At 40.7% G+C, this 17,991-nt stretch overlaps 1 pseudogene; it reads left to right on the forward strand.

Annotated features, from left to right (window-relative positions):
- Positions 1-5,486: 5,486 nt before the first annotated feature.
- On the forward strand, positions 5,487-17,635 carry LOC122003048 (annotated as a pseudogene).
- The last annotated feature ends 356 nt before the right edge of the window (positions 17,636-17,991 follow it).

Here is a 17,991-nt window from a genome sequence, read left to right on the forward strand (position 1 = left end):
GTTGTTCCACTTGGGAAAATTTTGCCCCGACCGGTCCGGCATTCGGTGCGCGCAAGTCATGCCCACACACGAGTCAACATGGTTCAGTGTAATCCGGGCCCTAGATTCGCACCCCCCCTGTGCACCCACGCGTGAAAGAGAGTCTCTCCCCATGCATTTGTTCACATCCTCAATGCATGTGAATCAATATAAACCAACATGCCATGAAACTCCCAATGTGGGACTAAAGTTCTATTCACAATGGAGCTTTTATCCTCTTCCACCTCTTCTCCATTCACACATATTCAACAATCCCCCACATGAATGGAGATAGGGTATGTGATAGCATTCTGCAATTGAGTCAAGTATAGGATAGGTAAGTTTTACCCTTTGAACCTTCCCTTGTGAAGATATAGTTGCTTACTGGCTGATAGTAGACACGATGTCCTTGAACTATACCGCCGTCTGTGTAAGCAGTGACAAATCTCACCCATGACTCTCCTTGATACAACTCAGTTCTCATGAGTGTGTTCATTCTTGGTTATGAACACGTTTGGTTCTGTGAGAAGCTCTAAGAATTGTGCCTTTAATTCTCTTCGAAGCGGCCCCACTTCTTTCTCACATAGGTGATCCTTCAAGAGTTGTCATCTACTCTTCTTGATCATTAAAAGTCCATCGGCTTACCTTGGTCTAGTCATTATTTCATTAGGTTATCCCCTATAGTGTGTCTAGTCAGTGCAGATTAGTTGTCCCTTTGAACCTAGTTCTTGGGATCTCCAGTCAGCATAGGTTGGGTGTCCTTTGCACTGATCTCTAACAACGGCATCAAGCCCATTCCTTGTGATAAGCTTGCAACTAACTCTCGATTTAACCCTTTGGTTAGTGGATCATCTAGGTTATCGTTTGACTTCACATAGTCAACAGTGATACCTCTCGTTGAGAGTAGTTGTCTAATGGTATTATGTCTACGACGTATATGTCTAGACTTACCATTATACAGATGGCTCTGTGCCCGACCAATTGCTGATTGACTATCGCAATGTATGCAAATTGCCGACACAGGTTTCGATCATCTAGGAATATCTTCCAAGAATTGTCGTAGTCATTCAGCCTCTTCACCACATTTGTCAAGAGCTACAAACTCATATTCCATCATGGATCTGGTTATTACGGTTTGCTTAGAAGATTTTCAGGAAATGACTGCACCTGCTAGAATGAAGGCATATCCTCTCGTAAACTTAGAGTCTTTTATATCAGAGATCCAACTTGCATCATTCTATCCTTCGATCACAACAGGATATCTTATATAGCATAGTCTATATTCACGAATATACCTCAAGTACCTCAGTACTCTTGTTATCCCTTTCCAGTGCTTAACACCTAGATTACTCGTATATCTACTCAGTTTACTTACTGCATAGGTCAAGTCTGGTCATATATAACTCATCAAGTAAATCAGACTTCCAATCACTCGTGAGTACTCTAGCTAAGAGATACTTTCACCTCGATTTTTCGATAGATGTTGACTCGTATCTGTTGGTGCGATTAATACTAACGGTCTAACTCAAGTTTTGATGAATGACAAAACAAGTTAAGTTAGTTTCATTATTATCTAACACTCTGACCGAGTGTGCAGGAGAAGCCCAGACAGGTCGACGAGTTGACCTGATGTCTGGCACGAAGCCCAGCTAGGTCGACGGGTCGATCGGATAGCTGGCACAAAGTCTAAATGGGTCGATGGGCTGACCGGACGTTTGGCATGAAGTCCAGCTAGGTCGACGGGCTGACTAGATAGCTGGTACGAAGCCCAAACGGGTCGAAGGGCTGACCGGACGTCTGGCAGGTAAGTGGAGGTAAGTCACTGGAGGGGAGTGACTGTGAGAACGCATTCCCGAGAAGGGAACATTAGGCGTCGATCCGGCTTAGACCCATTTCGGATATCTAAGTCGAGATCGTGATTAGATTCCGGTCTCGAGGAGACTGAATCTAGCTAATACTCTACTTGTTGGTTTTAAACTGTGCTAACACGTTGTTTTGCAGGACATATATATCGTATGTTTACCTCCGGACTAACGTTTTCTTGCAGGAAGGAAGTTACTGGAAAACTAGGGCCCGGGCGCTCGGAGGTAAATTTCTATTCTCAACGTTGCCTCACCATGTGGAGTATCCTAGTTGGGTCGGCTACGTCATATTCAGGGCGCTCGAAGGGATTCGGGCGCCCCGAACCTCCTATATAAGGAGGGTAAAGATTGAAGTTCAACATAACAACAAAACAACCTACGATCTGCTCTTCTATGCTCCTGCGACGTTGCGAAGACTCTCCGACTAGCTCTAGTTTGTTTGATTTTCTTATTGTCGGTTTTTTCCTTGCTAAGTAATTCTTGTACTTCTTCTGTAACATTCATTTCGAATTGATAGTGGATTGTCCATCGAAAGCACCCTTGTGTGCGGGCCTTGGAGTAGGAGTCGACACAGACTCCGAACCAAGTAAAAAATGATTTTTGTTAGCATTGCTTTATTTTTGTCTTTACCTTTCCGTTGTGCGCTCTATGTTTATTTTAAATCGGTATTCACCCCCCTCTGTCGAACTCTTCGATCCAACAGTATCTATCGACGTTCGTGCCAACGCAGTATCACCCTTGGTAAATTTCTCAAGAATTTTGTCCACATAATGGGACTGACTAAGAATAAGTCTTTTTGTGGTTCTAAGAATTTTGATTCCTAGAATCACATCAGTTAGCCCATGTCTTTCATGTCAAATCTTGAGTTTAACATATCTTTAGTAGAATTGATTATCTTATCATTACTCTCAATGATAAGTATGTCGTCTACACAAAGGCACAAGATGACATAGCCACTCTCTGTGATTTCCATGTAGACACATTTATCATATTCATTAATCCTGAATCCACAATCCTTCATCGCATTATCAAATTTCTCATGCCACTACTTCGGTGCTTGTTTCAAGCCATATAATAACTTCACTAATCTACAAACCTTATTTTTCTGTCTTGGCACAGAAAACCCCTCAGGTTGCTCTATGTAGATTTCCTCTTCTAAATCCTTGTTTAGAAAAAGTTGTCTTTACATCCATCTGATGTATTTCGAGATTTCATAGAGCGGCGATAGCCAACAGTACTCTAATGGAAGTTATTCTTGACACCGGAGAATACGTATCAAAGTAATCAAGGACTTCTTATTGTTTGTATCCTTTGATTACCCATCTGGCCTTATACTTATCAATTGTACCATCTGATTTCATTTTTTTTCTTGAAGATCCACTTGCAACCTAATGATTTACTTCCCGAAGAAAGATCCATAAGTTCCCAAGTGTGATTTTGTAAGATAGAGTTTATCTCAAATGCAATTGTCTCTCTCCAGTGAGGTCCATTAGATGAGCTTACTGCTTCTGAGTAATTTCGGGGCTCACTTTCCAACATAAAAGTGATAAAAATACGATCCGTAGGATTTTTCTACCCGAGCTCTTTTGCTTCGTCTAAGAACAGCCTCGACTGGTTCATCATCTTCTTCGCCTTGTGTTTCATATGCCCGCTTTGAGGAGGTAGCATCCTCTTAGGTCTTATACGGAAACACATGCTCGAATAACGAGGTATTTCTTGATTCTATTATTGAGTTCATGTGTATCTCTAGTATTTGTGATTCATACACAATAAACCGATAAGCACTGTTGTTCTGTGCATATCCAATAAATATGCAATCAACAGTCTTTGGTCCTATCTTAATCCTTATCAGATCAGACACTAACACTTTGACAAGACACCTCCACATTCGTAAATATTTGTAGGATGATTGTCTTACATTCCACAACTCATAAGGTCTCTTATCTATTTTCTTCTGGGACACCTTATTTAAAAGGTAATTAGCTACTAACACAATTTCCCCCCACATGGACTCTAGTAATCCAAAGATCAATAGAAGAGCATTCATCATCTCCTTTAGAGTTTGATTCTTTCGCTTAGCAACTCCATTTTGTTGAGGAGTATAAGGAGCTGTTGTTTCATGTCTGATCTCATGTTCAACACACAACTTAGCAAATGGTGATACATATTCACCTCCTTGGTCACTTCGAACTACCTTAATCTTTCTATTAATCTAGTTTTCAACCTTAGTCTTATAAAGGGCAAAGTTCTCTATAACTTTATCCTTAATTTGGAGAAGATACACATAACAGTATTTTGTGTTATCATCTATAAAAGTGATGAAGTATTTATTACCACCATGTGTTGGCATACCTTTTTGGTTACACACATTAGTGTGGATTAGGTCAAGTAGTTCGTTACTTCTTTCAATATGTTGAAAGGATGATCTTGTCATTTTCACTTCAACACAAATCTTACACTTGTGTTTTGGGTCAAGGTGGAATACAGGTATACTTTGCATGTTTATTAATCTACGTAATACATCGTAGTTAACATGTCTTAGTCTACCATGCCACAAACACAAAGACTCAAGCATATAAGTGGAAGAGTTTTCATTTTTATTTATCTTAGGCCTAATGGTCATTATATTGAGCTTGAATAGCCCATCAGATATATAGCCTTTTCCTACAAACATTCCATTCTTGGATAATACAACTCTGTTTGACTCAAAAACAATGCGAAAACCATGCTTGCTTAATAGTGATCCGGATAGTAGATTCTTCCGAATCTCCAGAACATACAGTACATTGCTCAAAGTAAGGTCCTTACCCAAAGTCATCTTCAGCACCACCTTTCCTTGGCCCATGATGTTTGAGGTTGCTGAGTTCCTCATGAACAGCTTATCTCCAGTGACTTCTTTAAAGTTGTGGAGCAGCTCCTTATTTCAGCAGACATGTCTGGTGGCTCCAGTATCAATCCACCATTGTTGCGGATTTGAACCAATCAGGTTCAACTCAGAAACCATAGTGCAGAGGTCCACTACAACAAAATCCCTCATAGACATCAGTGGAACAACAACAGTTTTAAGCAAAAACCGATGCCTTTGAGTATTTTGATACCAGTTTTTCCAAAAATCGATGTCTATGAGCGCTGAATTTCGCTCATAGACATCGGTTTTTTAGCCGATGTCTATGAGCGCCTTTTTTTTCGTTAATAGACACCGATTTTAACAGCGATTTTTAAAACCTGGTGTCTATGATAAATAAAATAATTTAATTTTTCCACCCATACTTAGCCAAAATTTACAACACTTCCCTCCAAACCTAAACCTATATCGCGTCGTCCTTCCCCTTGCTAGATCGACGCCCCCTTCCTCTCCGATCAAGATCAACACACGACTCCCTTGTGAGGTCTGTGGAAAACGACCACATCCATATCCTCTTTCCCCTTCTCTTCTCCTCTCCCTTCTGTCTTTGCCCTCTCGCGGGTTGCTCCATCTCTTAGGGTTTCTTCTCCTCATGCTTTCTGGTTTCTGGTTTCTCCGTCTTTTCCTCATGCTTCCTGGTGCTTAGGGTTTCTACTCCTTCGTCGTCTGCACATTTTGCACCTCGCCTAGGGATCTTTCCAATGACGACGTCCTCGACCACTTCCGCTCTCATTCTCGCCATCATCCTTCTGCTTGTCGCCCCCTTGTCACCTGGGAACTACGCATCGACTGGAGAAGGTAACGCTCTCTTCTTCTCTTTCGGTGGGTCGGGGAAAAATCGGAGCTTCGCCACAGAGTTTGCCCTCTATGGCGATTCTGAGATGAATAGCTCGGAGGTGAGGGTGACGCGTGCGGCGAACAAGAGCTCTGGGCTTATGATTTACTGGAAACCAGTCAGATTCTTCGGCACCAAGCCCGGGTTCTCTTCTTCCTTCTCGTTCTCTGTTTCGCCCGGCAATGGCGGAGGCCTAGCTTTCTTTTTATCTCCGGTCAGTGTTCCCTTGGAACTGGCGAATGGCGACTGGTCTAGGTTATCGACCAGTGTCGTTGTAGTGAAGTTCGTGACGCCAGCAAGCCTCGTCGAAGTCGATGTTGTCGGAGAACTTTTGACAAAAAGCAGTAATCTTTCCGACGATGGTTTGCTTCTCATCCTCAGCAGAGGAGAAAAATTGCATTCTTGGATTGATTACGACGGAGAATCGAAGAGAATAGAGGTCAGGCTTTGCCAGGATAAGGATTCGAAGGAAGCAGCCCCTTCAATCTCTCACTCTATCCATTTGTCTTACATGTTGTGGAGGGAGGCGTCCTGGGTGGGTTTATCTTCCTGGAGTGGCAATTCTAGTCATGGCAGTAGCATATACTCGTGGAATTTTACAGAGAAGAGTAAGCTCTGAACTTGCACAATTCCAGTTTATTCTGCATTAATGCTTAGCAGCTTCAGGCATTCATATGACTGATGATGAAAGCAAATTAATTGTTCTATAATATAAGTACAAGATTGTTATATCAAAAAATTCATGCTAAAAAAATTTAGTAAAAATATTTATGGACTCAGTGCATCTTTTTTTAACTAATAAATTGTAAAATAGTTTCCTTGTTTCGCATTCTTTAGGTTATCCTTTGATTGTTACTGCTTCATGGCATCATGAATGTTTTGTTTGGTCTATTAAGTTGTTTGGCTGTGGTTAATTTCAGCTCCTGTTTGAAACAAGAAAATGGTTTTGGTGCTGAGTGAATAGGAGAAATACTAATATACATGTATCTTGATTATATTTGCCCCTTTCTGTTAGGACCGAAAAGTAGCTAGTGGGGGGGGGGGGGGGGGGGGAATAGCTCTTCGCGTGCTCGTTGCTCGGCGTTGCTTGTTTCTTCAAGGATGCACAGTGGAAATACAAAGAAACAAATACAAACACGCTAACACTTGGATTTTACTTGGTATCCACCTCCAAGAAAGGTGACTAATCCAAGGATCCACACAACGCACGCACCCTCCACTAATGAAACTCTCCTTTATGGTAACTACCAAGGGCGGAGAAGCCCTACAAGACTCAATACAAGAAGAAGAAAGGGTAGTAAAGAAATACAAGATTACAAGCTTACAATGAGTACACAAACCCTAACCCTAGTTTCTTCTTCATGCTTTGATCCGCCTCTTGACTTGGAAGAGCCTCCAAGAACCTTCAAGAACTGGCGATCTCGAGCTTGAGAAGAGTTGTGGAGGAGCTGGTGAAGATCTGAAATGAATCTGTGAAGTCATCCCGAAGACAACGCTGCGGCTCAAATCTGACGCGGTCGGATCCCAATCGATTTGATTATTCCCAATCGATCGGGAGGCTTTGGATCGATCCACGGATCGATCCGGCCTTTCTGGAAACGCTGGATCGATCCACGGATCGATCCGGCGCTTATCGCGCGAAGCGGCGTCCCAATCGATCCACCGATCGATTGGGACCGCTGGATCGATCAGATTCCCGAGGCTTCTGTTCGGGAAAGGTGCGGATCGATCCAGCGATCGATCCAGCTTGGTTTTGCCCAAAACCAAGTCCCAAACCTCCCAAACCAACATCCGATCAACCTTAACCTGTTGGTACGTCATGCCTAGCATCTAGTCACTCCCTTGACCTGCTAGGACTCCCTCACCAAGTGTCCGGTCAATCCCTTTGACCCACTTGGACTTTTCTTTCATGCCAAGTATCTGGTCACTCTTTTGACCTACTTGGACTTTCACCTAGCTTCACTCACTAGGGTTTTCAATCTGCCTAGCTTCACTCACTAGGACTTTCACCTGGCTTCACTCACCAGGATTTCCATCTGCCTAGCTTCACTCACTAGGACTTTCACCTGGCTTCACTCACCAGGATTTCCATCTGCCTAGCTTCACTCACTAGGACTTTCACCTGGCTTCACTCACCAGGGTTTCCTTCCAGTCAGGTATACCTACTTGACTCTTCTTCATTCACACTGATCAGTCCCTGATCAGAATCTCCCCATATGAACAACTGCATTGTCCATGTGTCTACATGTATTGTCAAACATCGAAACTATGACCAAGACTCAAGCTTGGTCAAACCAGTCAACCTTGACCTAAGGGATATTGCACCAACAATCTCCCCCTTTTTGATGTTTGACAATACCTTTAAGTTTGGACCATTCTGAGTTAAGCTAATCCCATAGCCTTAACTCCATTCATGCCAAGGTATGAATGTTGGTTCCCTTCATTCTCCCCCTATGACCTTCCCCATAGGTAATGAAGGTCTAACTTAAACCACACATTCTCCCCCTATTGGCACACATCAACCCATCTTTGAGCACACATCGACCCGTGCCTCAATTTTGGGCACTCTTCAACAAATGCCCCATTGTTGAAAACTCTCCCCCTGAAGAGTTGCTCATCGTTGTTCACAACTTCACTCGTTGTGACCAACACGATAATGAAGGACCCATTCCCTTCATTTTCAACAATGGGGCATTTGTTGAAGAGTGCCTAAAATTGAGGCACGGGTTGATGTGTGCTCAAAGATGGGTTGATGTGTGCCAATAGGGGGAGAATGTGTGGTTTAAGTTAGACCTTCATTACCTATGGGGGAAGTCATATGGGGAGAATGAAGGGAACCAACATTCATACCTTGGCATGAATGGAGTTAAGGCTATGGGATTAGCTTAACTCAGAATGGTCTAAACTTAAAGGTATTGTCAAACATCAAAAAGGAGGAGATTGTTGGTGCAATATCCCTTAGGTCAAGGTTGACTGGTTTGACCAAGCTTGAGTCTTGGTCATAGTTTTGATGTTTGACAATACCTTTAAGTTTGGACCATTCTGAGTTAAGCTAATCTCATAGCCTTAACTCCATTCATGCCAAGGTATGAATGTTGGTTCCCTTCATTCTCCCCCTATGACCTCCCCCATAGGTAATGAAGGTCTAACTTAAACCACACATTCTCCCCCTATTGGCACACATCAACCCATCTTTGAGCACACATCAACCCGTGCCTCAATTTTGGGCACTCTTCAACAAATGTCCCATTGTTGAAAACTCTCCCCCTGAAGAGTTGCTTATCGTTGTTCACAACTTCACTCGTTGTGACCAACACGATAATGAAGGACCCATTCCCTTCATTTTCAAATAATGCTCGCTCTGGAGCATTAACATGGTCTAATGACCCAAATGAAGGTCCCATACCCTTCATTTATCCTTAACCCTACATTCTTCCTCAATGTAGACAAATGCCCATCCTTGAGCATTATCCACTTAACGGAATGTTAACCACCTTCCAAGGTTTATGAAAAATAATTTTCATGCCTTTAAAGAGTCCCTCCCCCTAAAAACATGGTGGTAACTTCTGTCATTGCACCAACAATGACCTGGATTCCCTAAAACTTTAGGAAACCCTATTGTAGAAGTTTTGAGATTCAAATATTCAAAATCTGAAACAAACCTCAACCTAAACTTCAACTTAGCCTTCTTTAACCAATCCATCCTTGTTTTCACATGAAAACACCCTTTTTATGTATACACATGTATTTTTAGGGGTTTGGAAAGGTTATCTAGACTAAATTAGGTTTAAAGATGCTGAAATCAGGCTTTCCCAGCCAAAATCAGCAACTTGGATCGATTGGAGTTGGGTTCCAATCGATTGAACCTTTTGAATCGATCCTCGATTCGAGACTTGACTTCTGAATCGATCCACTGATCGATTCAGGGACTCCAATCGATCCACGGATCGATTCAGGCACTCCAATCGATCCATGGATCGATCGGAGCTCTGATAGTAGCTGAATTTCAAAATCAGCCAACTTCAGAAACCCCTAGAAAATTCTACAAAAATCCAAAAATCATGAAATTTCGTGTAGGCATTATTTAGGGCATATACTATCAAGGAAAAATAGTTTTCTATGAAAATACTTCATATTTTCAAATATTGACACAAACTTGAAAACTTGCAAAAACTTTAGTGTTTTTCTTCAAGATTGTGTCTAACTATTCAATGGTGATTACTATCAAAAGATAGCCTTCACCAATGTTTTCCAAAATCATTATGAAAACATTTTCAAACCAATATCCCACCATGTTCCTTGGGCTTAATGCACATGACTTGTATATTAGCTTTCACAATAATGGGAAAACACATAACTATGTGTTTTGATGAACTTAAAAACTCAAACGAATGCACTAAATCAACATCTTGAGTTTTGTTCATTATCCTAACATCTCACTTGTATTTAATGTGCACTAAAACACATACAAGTCACCTTATCATCCTTGTGAGATGTGAGATTTTGGTTATGCCCTATTCTAGGGATCATGCATATCTATCTAGGCATTTTAGAGATATTAGACATCCACCTAGGATGTCACTTGTTAATAAGTGTTGTTAAATGCCATTTGTCCTTAATTACAAGGAATTAAACTTAATGCATGATTATGTTATGGCATACATCAAAAGGAAATAATTTTTCAAAAGAAAATATCCTATAGTTGCATGATGTATGAATGTCATGACATGGTTTTTTTTTTTTTTTTTGATTTTTCATAATAAAAACATGAATGCAAAAATAAACATGATGTCATGGCATATGATGGCCAAACAATCATGGCAAGGTTTAGCATAAATAAAATATACCTAGATTACCTATCTAAGTATCCTTAACCACTTAGCTAAATCAAAAAGCATAAACCCTAGATCGCCCAATTTCCTTAAGAAAATGCCAAAACCCAACTTGACATTTCTTTAATCTCTAGATTTGTTTATGCCACTTAAAAATTAAGCATATCCTCAAATGTTGGCATATTCCATTTTTTCTCAAGAGTAAAAACGTAAATCAAGGCCCGGATTGCCTTAAATTTCTAAGAGAATACCAAAATCCCAACTTGGTATTTCTCTAGGTTCTCTCAATTTATGCCATTTAAGATAAAATCAATTTTTCCACCATTAGGCACATTTTACTCTTCCAAAGAGTAAATGATAATTCCATTTCATTTTCAAAGGTTAACACAAACCTTGAAAATGCTCCTTGAGTGTCAATTTCTTCAAAGTTAGGTTAACTACCCTTCTTCTTAGAGGTGACACTCTCTAACCCATCTATGGGGTAGAGAAGATGCTCCTAGGAACCCAACACCTATTGGTGCTCCTTGGATGCTCTAGGTACTCACTAGGGATAACTTCCCTAGATACCTTCCTAATGACCTTGTTGGGCTTCTTAGAAGCCTTGGTCATATTTTCTAGGTCAACTCTAGGGATAGCCTCCCTTGTGACCTTGTTAGTGACTTTCTTAGACTTCTTAGAAGTCTTAGTCACATTTTTCGCAAAAATACTCTTAGGGATAACTTCCCTAGTATTCTTGGCTTGACCACTTGACCTAGGGTTTGTTCCATAACTATATGGAACTCTATGGTACGAGGGCACATCCTTCTTAGCCTTTGGTTTGTATCCCAACCCTCTATGGCCATTGGATGGCTTTGATTTTCCTAGCCCTAGGTATTTCTCATTTTGCCCTTGTAGGATATTTTCCATCCTCTTTAGGGTCTTTTCCATTTTATCAAGTCTTGACCTCAAGACTTGATTTTCTATCATTAAATCCTTAGGTTTTGGTCCATGAGCATTTTTGTTCTTGGGCATGTATCTATTATCCTTAGTGTTCCCGCCCAAGTGTCTATCTACCTTCCTAACCTTAGGTTGGGTAGTTTTGGCATGTAGGGCCACATGCTTTTCCTTAAAGCCCTCATGCTTTCTATTTTTATGGTAAATTGCATTAAAATGATAAAAATTTGAACTATCATGCTTTTTACCATAATGTAAAGGGGTAGGCTCAATAAATGTTACCTTCTTCTTTACCTTGGAGGCTTCCCCTTGACTAATGCCTCCTTGAGCCTTGACCATCTTCTTCCCCTTGGGGCATTGACTTCGGTAATGCTCCTTTTGGTTGCACAGGAAGCACACAATGCGCTCCTTGCTCCTTTTTGTTCCGGGGATGGTCTCCTTGAGCTTCTCCTTGCCTTTTTGTGCCATTTGGCCCTTTTTTTGGCCAATTTGGGGCACTTGCTCTTGTAGTGCCCATGTTCCCTACATTCAAAGCATATAATATGATTTTTATTATTAATTGAAATATTTATACCTTTGCTTGTAAGGGTGGCATCTTTTCCTCCATTTGATATGAATGTAGAGGCTTCCTCTTGATCCGAAATCGATTTCCCTCCAATTGATTCATCTTGACTTGTGGAGGTGGAAGCTTCTTCATCCTCTTCTTCTCTTGACCCGGATGTGGAGGATTCTCCTTCTTCTTGATCCGGTGTCACCAAGAGTTGCTCCCCCTCAATCCTAGAGGTGGAGGCTTCATCATCTTGAATATGAAACAAGGAGTATGCTCCCTCCTTGTTCCCTTCGATGCATTCCCTTGAGGATGAAACTTCTTCTTGGACTTCTTCTTTGGAGGTTGAGCATCTCTCAACCTTGGAGTCCTCCTCTTGGTCTTGCTCCAAAGAGTCACCCTCTCTGGATACTTCTTGCTCTTGTACAGTGGAGGGGATTTCTTCATGAAACTTGGCCAATTTGCTCCATAAATCCTTTGCATCTTCAAATTCTCCAATTTTGCAAAGGATGGTGCTTGGCAATAAATTTACCAAAAGCTTGGTCACTTTGTCATTGGCCTCGCACCTTTGGACTTGCTCCAAGCTCCATTTGCTTTTCTTGAGACGCTTGCCCTTGGAGTTTGTTGGAGCTTCAAATCCTTCCATTAGAGCAAACCATTGCTCTATCTCCATCATAAGAAAGTTTTCGATTCTTGATTTCCAAGAATCGAAGCTCGTGGAAGTGTATGGTGGAGCCACCCTCGTGTCGAATCCGAGCCCATCTCGGAATTCCATTGTAGAAGTTGAGCTTTTGAATTTCTTTGACTTTGACAATTTTGCTTCAACTTCTTCACCCTCTAGCTCTTCTTGTTATGCTTGACCCTTCCGGCGATGATTCCGGTGAAGAGCGGCCTCGCTCTGATACCACTTGTTAGGACCGAAAAGTAGCTAGAGGGGGGGTGAATAGCTCTTCGCGTGCTCGTTGCTCGGCGTTGCTTGTTTCTTCAAGGATGCGCAGTGGAAATACAAAGAAACAAATACAAACACGCTAACACTTGGATTTTACTTGGTATCCACCTCCAAGGAAGGTGACTAATCCAAGGATCCACACAACGCACGCACCCTCCACTAATGAAACTCTCCTTTATGGTAACTACCAAGGGCGGAGAAGCCCTACAAGACTCAATACAAGAAGAAGAAAGGGTAGTAAAGAAATACAAGCTTACAAGCTTACAATGAGTGCACAAACCCTAACCCTAGTTTCTTCTTCTTGCTTTGATCCGCCTCTTGACTTGGAAGAGCCTCCAAGAACCTTCAAGAACTGGCGATCTCGAGCTTGAGAAGAGTTGTGGAGGAGCTGGTGAAGATCTGAAATGAATCTGTGAAGTCATCCCGAAGACAACGCTCGCCTGCGGCTCAAATACGACGCAACGGTCGGATCCCAATCGATTTGATTATTCCCAATCGATCGGGGAGGCTTTGGATCGATCCACGGATCGATCCAGAGCGCCTCTGTGCTCTGGAAAAACGCCTGGATCGATCCACGGATCGATCCAGCGCTTATCGCGCAAAGCAGCAGCGTCCCAATCGATCCACTGATCGATTGGGACCTCTGGATCGATCCACTGATCGATCCAGAGGCTTTCTGTTCGCTGGGAAAGGTCTGGATCGATCCACTGATCGATCCAGAGCTTGGTATTTGCCCAAAACCAAGTTCCAAACCTCCCAAACCAACATCCGGTCAAACTTAACCTGTTGGTACGTCATGCCTAGCATCTAGTCACTCCCTTGACCTGCTAGGACTCCCTCACCAAGTGTCCGGTCAATCCCTTTGACCCACTTGGACTTTTCTTTCATGCCAAGTATCCGGTCACTCTCTTGACCTACTTGGACTTTCACCTAGCTTCACTCACTAGGGTTTTCAATCTGCCTAGCTTCACTCACTACGTCTTTCACCTGGCTTCACTCACCAGGATTTTCATACTGCCTAGCTTCACTCACTAGGACTTTCACCTGGCTTCACTCACCAGGATTTCCATCTGCCTAGCTTCACTCACTAGGACTTTCACCTGGCTTCACTCACCAGGATTTCCATCCAGTCAGGTATACCTACTTGACTCTTCTTCATTCACACTGATCAGTCCCTGATCAGAATCTCCCCATATGAACAACTGCACCTGCATTGTCCATGTGTCTACATGTATTGTCAAATATCGAAACTATGACCAAGACTCAAGCTTGGTCAAACCAGTCAACCTTGACCTAAGGGATATTGCACCAACACTTTCATGGAAATTACTATATATTTCTTGTTCCTATTTAACTTTTACAATTCATTTCTGATTATTTTTCATTGTGCGTTGTATTTGTTTGCCTAGTTCCTATTTGCTACTTTGTAGACAAGTCTCAATTCTTAATCAGGATCGGACAGGATGTGCTGCATGATGTATTTAAAAGGATACTTCTTTCATAATATAGTGATATTCATCGCCTATTCTCATAGAAATTGTTTTGACAGGATTTGTCACAGAGCAGGAGTTTTTCCTACTTGCAGGCATCACTCACTAATGATGCTACTGTATCTGTCAACAGATGCTTGTGGAGTCCTGAAGGTTCTATTCTTGGTATGCCGAAGCAAAAAAACAAAGTTGGATTATTTTGATCAAGTTCATCAAACTAAAATTCTTGTTATTCTTCTGTGATACTAATAGGTGTTGCATTTTCAAAGCATCTAGTGCAGATCTATGCTTTTAATCTAAATGAAGAATTACGACAACATTTGGAGGTCAGTTAATAGTTATGGTGTTTGGCAACCATATATATGATGATGATGATAGCATCTTGTTCTGCAGATTGATGCTCATATAGGCAGTGTTAATGACATTGCCTTTTCCTATCCCAAGAAGACTCTCTCGATCATCACTTGCGACGATGACAAGGCAATTAAAGTGAGTAAAACCATGTGGTTGATCAGTCAGAAGATTGTACAAGAAGAATTGTATGTTCTTAATAGGTTCCGTTGCATGATGAATAGGTGTGGGATGCTTCAACTGGACAGAAACAGTATACATTTGAAGGTCATGAAGCCCCTGTTTATTCTGTTTGTCCTCACTTCAAAGGGTCTATCCATGTATGTATTTGCTCTGCTACATACTGTTTCTATTCAATTTAGTTTATTTCTAGTGTTTCATTATTTCTATCTGTAAAGTTTTTCTTCTTAACTTCAACTGATGGTAAAATCAAAGCATGGAGCTATGAGGGTTTGAGATCTAGAGTTGCCTATGAAGCTCCTGGCCACTGGTGCACAACAATGGCATATAGTGCAAATGGAACAAGGCTTTTTTCATGTGGAACAAGTAAAGATGGGGATTCACATTTAGTTGAGTGGAATGAGACTAGAACTATTAAGCAGACATATAATGGCTTTAGAAAACACTCATTGGGAGTTGTTCAGTTCGACACAACTCGGAACCGCTTCTTGGTTGCAGGGGATGAATTCCAGATTAAGTTTTGGGATATGGATAACACTGATATACTGACTACTACTGATGCAAATGGAGGACTTCCTGTTAGTAGCTTAATCTACATTAGCTTTTCTTGTATATTTCTTGCAGTTCAAACTTTGAGTTTGTATGCAACTCTTATTTCTCCATGCCAGGCATTTCCTCAACTGAGATTCCAGAAAGATGGTTCATTACTTGTTGTTACGACTAGTGATAATGGAATTAAAATCCTGGCAAATGCTGATGGACAACGGGTTTTAAGGATGCTTGAGGTTTCACGTAGTGTTTCTAAACAATCTAATTCCAATGTGAAGGTAATATTCAGCAACTACTCAAAGTGAATATTGTGTTTACAAAATTTTATATGACATGAACAAAATCTGCAGGCTGTTGTGGATAGTACTAGAGCTGCTGATGTCAAGCCAAGGATTCCTGAAGAAACTGAAAGAATCAGAAGCTGGAAGCTAACTGAGATTGTGAATGTTGGGCATCTTAAAACTTTGCGTTTGCCCGATTCAACATCAGCAGTGAGCAAGGTTGTGAGATTGATATACACCAATTCTGGATGCAGTTTACTAGCACTTGGTTCCAATGCAGTGCATAGACTCTGGCAGTGGTCATGCGATGAACGAAATCCATTGGGCAAGGTCAGAAAGAAACAGTTGTAAGAAATTATCTATTTGCTATAAGCCTAGTGCTGATTGTTTGCTTTGCTTGTTCAGTCAACTGCATCTGTTGCTCCTCAGCTCCGTCAGCCACCAAATGGTATTCTTATGACCAATGAAAGGAGTGATAACAATCCAGAAGAAGCAACTGCTTGTATTGCTTTATCTAAGAATGACTCTTATGCAACGTCTGCATCAGGTGGAAAAGTTTCTCTGTTAAATATAAGGACTTTTAAGGTGCGTAGCCATGAATTGATTTTACTCTTGCTACCAAAAATGGAGAAACCAAACCGACTAAACCGACTAAATCGAAACATATCTTTCAGGTTATAACCACTTTTATGCCAACCCCACCGGCAGCCACGTCTTTAGCATTTCATCCTGAAGATAATAACATGATTGCTGCTGGAATGGAAGATTCTAGTATTTTGATCTATAATATTCGGATTGATGAGGTTCATAATCTCGTGCTTTCTATTTGTCAAACTATGTCGATTCTTGATGCCTTCTATAGTTTGTATTGCTTTTGAAATTCAATAGGTAACTTCCTCTTTTGCATTACTTTGAAATCATTATCTATAATGTCACTTTCTTGTAGGTGAAAATCAAACTCAAGGGCCACCAAAAAAAGATAACCGTCTTGCATTTTCCCCTTCACTAAATGTTCTCATGTCTGCTGGAGCCGATGCTCAGGTGTGCAGATAAAAAATAATTCATTGTCGACCATATCTCCACTTGCGTTCCGAGTCAAATTTTAAAGTTTTATCTGCTAACATCTTCGCTTCTAATGTATATTCTAACCCCTTTACTTGGTGATTATATGCAGCTTTGTGTTTGGAGCATAGGTAGTTGGGAGAAGAAAAACTCCCGCTTTATCCAAGCGTTTACTGGATGTACATCTCCATTAGTTGGGGACATCCAAATTCAATTTCACAGTAATCAGACACATCTGTTGGTTGTTCACGAAAGGCAAATAGCTATCTATAACAGTAAACTCGATTCTTTGTGTTGGGTTAGTTCTTTGTGTTGACCAGAATATCACTTAGTATTAGTCACTTTGCTAAGATTAAGAGAATTATACTTTTCAAGTAACATTTATTTCTTCTTTGTCATCTATTACCAACATATTTTTTGTTTTTATAACTTTTGTCAAAATGAGTAATTTAACATTTTTTGGGTATTGATTTTGTTTTCTTTATGTGCTTATTTCTTAATAATTTTTCTCATTGACCAAGAAGTTTTTGGACATGTTATTTTACTTTACATTATTCCTATTTCTTTCATTAGATATTGAGATTGTGGAAATTTCCTATACAGCGTCTTTCAGATATTTTCAAGGTAAATGGATGTATTCAGGAACTCCAACTAAACAGTTCAGGTATTGGTGATCAGGTTGTTTAATTTTACTTGTTGCAAGTTCCGGTTGTTTGTTTCTTGAGGAAGAAAATGATTCTTGATTCTGGTAAAGTCTGAATGCTAAATATGTTATGTAGGGTGCAAGGGTTATTGCAGATATGCTGAAAGAAAATCAAACTTTACGTGTACTGGAACTTAACAATAATATGGTTGAATATTCTGTATGACCTTATTCTTGGGCAATCTTTCATGTTTTTTTATGAAATTCCTAGATATTTTACACTTTGTTTCTGGTGTCCTTACTCCTTACACCTTATTTCCATGTGAAATTTTATAGGGTTTTGCAAGTCTTGCTGGAGCACTAGTTGAGAATAAGGCAATTCGATCTATACATCTCAAGCTAATAAGACGTACACACACTTAGATTTTCTATCCATGCAGCTCTTTCTTGCAGATTTAATTTCTTCATCAGATCTGTTGGCTTTCCAGTATTTATTGATTGTACTACTTCTCAGCAATTATGTAAAACTATATTTCTTCTTGTTTAGGAAAAAT

Source organism: Zingiber officinale, chromosome 1A (assembly GCF_018446385.1).
Source record: "Zingiber officinale cultivar Zhangliang chromosome 1A, Zo_v1.1, whole genome shotgun sequence".
Taxonomy (NCBI): domain Eukaryota; kingdom Viridiplantae; phylum Streptophyta; class Magnoliopsida; order Zingiberales; family Zingiberaceae; genus Zingiber; species Zingiber officinale.